Source organism: Scyliorhinus canicula, chromosome 1 (genome assembly GCF_902713615.1).
Source record: "Scyliorhinus canicula chromosome 1, sScyCan1.1, whole genome shotgun sequence".
Lineage (NCBI taxonomy): Eukaryota > Metazoa > Chordata > Chondrichthyes > Carcharhiniformes > Scyliorhinidae > Scyliorhinus > Scyliorhinus canicula.
In genome coordinates, this window is record NC_052146.1 from 104,750,162 (window position 1) to 104,753,527 (window position 3,366).

At 44.5% G+C, this 3,366-nt stretch overlaps 1 non-coding gene across 1 annotated transcript; it reads left to right on the plus strand.

Annotated features, from left to right (window-relative positions):
• The first annotated feature begins 213 nt into the window (after window positions 1–213).
• On the plus strand, window positions 214–398 carry LOC119978840. Its single transcript, XR_005463582.1, has one exon. It is a non-coding gene; the product is annotated as a U2 spliceosomal RNA (small nuclear RNA).
• The last annotated feature ends 2,968 nt before the right edge of the window (window positions 399–3,366 follow it).

The following is a 3,366-nucleotide window of genomic DNA, read 5'->3' on the forward strand; positions in this document are numbered from 1 at the left end:
CTATCACCCCAAACAGGCATCGGGTCCTTCACCGACATGAATGATGGACCTGTTTTAGCCCCCCACCCCCACCCACACACACACACACACACACCCCACTACTCCTATTGCGTAGGGGTGATCCTCTGTCCACAGAGTGAGATTCAAAGCTCAACTTTGGGCCTTACATCATGCATGTGAACGGATGATGCACCTCAAAACAGCAGGTAGCCAATTACTATCTTGGCCCTTTTGACTAAGATCAAGTATAATATCTGTTCTCATAAGTTTATTTAATATCTGATGCATCCCCTATATGAGGACCGAATGTTAAATTGTTTCTTGGAACAAGAAGATGTGGCTGGAAGAGTTATTTGCTTTACAGCCAATTAAGTACTTTTTGAAGTGTAGTCACCCCTGTAAGTGTAGGAAAGACAGCAGCCAATTTGAGCACAGCAAGCTCGCACAAGCTATTCTTGTGATGTTGGATGAGGGATAAATATTGGCCAGGACACTGGGGATAACTCCCTATGCTCTTCCTCAGTGTAGTACCATGGGATCTTTCATATCCAACAGAGCGGTCAAATGGAACCTCAGTTTAATGTCTCATTGGAAAGACAGGGCACCTCTGACAATGCAGCACTCCATCAGTACTGCACTGGAGTGCCAGCCTTGATTTTGGTGCTCATGTACTGGAGTGAACCCAGAACAAGAGTTCTACCAACTGAATCTCGGCTTACGCCAAGCTACAACTTCCCAATTTGACAAGGGCAGGCTGCACTGTTCCTGTTGAAATTTCCAGTGGTTATGAAAAGTGGTTTCCTCACTTTATAAGATTTTTAATGAATATTCTGACTGACAAAAGAAGTGTCATAACTCAAATCATGATCCTGTCTCACGACCACATCATTATCCCACCTACTCTCTATCTTTAGGCCTTGTCAAAACATCACTACCCTGCTGCTTAGTTCCATAAGGTTTAAAGATTATATAAAGATCAGAATATAGGTTAGAACAAAATATCTTTACACAGACATCATTAATAATATGGCATTGTGCCACAAACTGTAGTTGAAGCAGAATTGTTTCAAAAGGGAATTGGATAGTTCCTGGGAAACATGAAATGTTTAAGGGTTTGGAACACAAGCTGAGGATGAATGAAATTACAAACAATTTGTGGAGTAAAACCATTGGCACAGGTTTGATTAACATACGGCTGGTTTCAGTGCCCATTCCCCATTTAGCATCCAGTGAAAGTTGGAATACCTAATGTTGTTCCTAATGTGAGAGTTCCTGTGGGACCTCACTAAGAGATATGAATTATTAGACTACATTAATAAGTTGTGGCTTCAAAATATTACTTCAATCTAAGACAGGCTACTATGTGCAGAGGGCATTCATTTGTACAGGTTTTAAGCTAATTTAAAATAATATATATGAGGAAGAACTTCTTCATTTAAAAGGATGATAAATGTTGGATGCAATCACTGGAGTAAGAGGGTGCTACAGGAAAGATGTTACTAAACTGGAGAGAGAGCAGAAGAGATTTACAAGGATGTTGCCAAGAGACTGAGTTATAGGGAGAGATTGGACAGTTTAGGAACTTTTTCTTTGGAGCGTAGGAGACTGAGGGATGATCTTACAGAGGTGTATAAGATCATGAGAGCCATGGATAGGGTGAATGCACTCAGTCTTTTTCCAAGGGTTGGGGAATCGAGAACTAGAGGGCATAGGTTTAAGCCAAGAGGGGAAAGAATTAATGGGAACCTCAGGAGCAACGTTTTTTTACACAGAGGGTGGTACATATGTGGAAAGAGCTGCCGGAGGAAGTGGTTGAGGGACGTTGACAACATTTAAAAGGCATTTGGACAGATAGATAGGAAAGGTTTGGAGGGATATGGGCCAAATGCAGGCAAATGGGGTTAGCTCAGCTGGGCTTTCCGGTTGGCATGGACAAGTTTGGGCTGAAGAGCTTGTCTCTGTACCGTAGATTCTATGAATTAGGACCAAACAAAGTACAAATGGATGCTAAGCCGGGAGAGTTTGCATCATAGAGGGATATGCTTTATTGGGATAGTCAGCTGTTTCTTATCTGTGTCTGTATTATTGAGTGGGTGTACGAAAATGTGTTTTTCATGATGAACAATATTTCTTTAATTGTAAAAGAGAGACATTAATTACTTTTATGATCTACCAATAATATTATTTTAAAAATCAGAATTCCCTTGTTGTGACTCATGCATTAATGATGAGTTACCAGTTTGAGACATTCTCAGAACGGTAACTACAGAATAGATTCCAGTACCTGACCCGGCCATTCTCCGACTGTTTTTGGTGTGATCCGCAGGAGTTTCACGGGGGGCCGGTGCTAACCCCTCATCAGTACCGGAATCGGTGAGGGGTTCGTGCAAGTCCTATGACCTCAACGTTGACCGCAATTATGTTCAGGTTCATTTGATGAATTTTCAGGAGTTTGACCCACGTTGAATTCATCTGTCGCACACAGGGTCAGGACTGCAACCCCTGTCTACAATATTACAACATTTATATTACAAAATAAAAGAGCTGATTATTTGCCTGTCACATTTGTTCACTTGCTAATGACACAAGGGGCTGGATTCTCCGTTTCAGCGACTAAGTACCGGCGCAAATGGAGAATCCGCGGGAGGTGCACGACAGGAAAATCGGCGTGAATCCCTCACCAATTCCGGTACCGGTGAGGGGCTAGCACCGGCCCCGTGTGAAACTCCTGCGGATCACACCAAAAACAGTCGGAGAATGGCCGGGTCCAGGGCTGCGCATGCACAGGATTGACGACCTGCACCGGCCGTGCCATAAAACATGGCGCCGGCCGTGCTCGAACCCTAACCCGCCAACCGCGACCCCACAGCCCACCTCCTGAACTAATTCAGTTAACAAGTGTTTTCATTGGTGATAAGAGTCGTTTGGATATTTTCTCTCTCCTTCATTGAGTTGAAGCAAATAAGGATGACAACCATGGACCTCACTTGATACGCTGCCACTATAATAGGGATGATGTGGAGATGCCGGCGTTGGACTGGGGTGAGCACAGTAAGAAGTCTTACAACACCAGGTTAAAGTCCAACAGGTTTGTTTCAAACACGAGCTTTCGGAGCACGGCTCCTTCTTCAGGTGAAGAAGGAGCCGTGCTCCGAAAGCTCGTGTTTGAAACAAACCTGTTGGACTTTAACCTGGTGTTGTAAGACTTCTTACTATAATAGGGAACCAGGGAAATAGTGCCCCCAGCCCTAGCAGAAGCCTCCCCGGCCAGCGGCATGGATTCTGGACGGGTGTGACGTAGCTGGACAGTGACCGCAGCCGGCACGCCCGGTTACCGATTGCTGGGACCACATGTGGCCGCGCCGT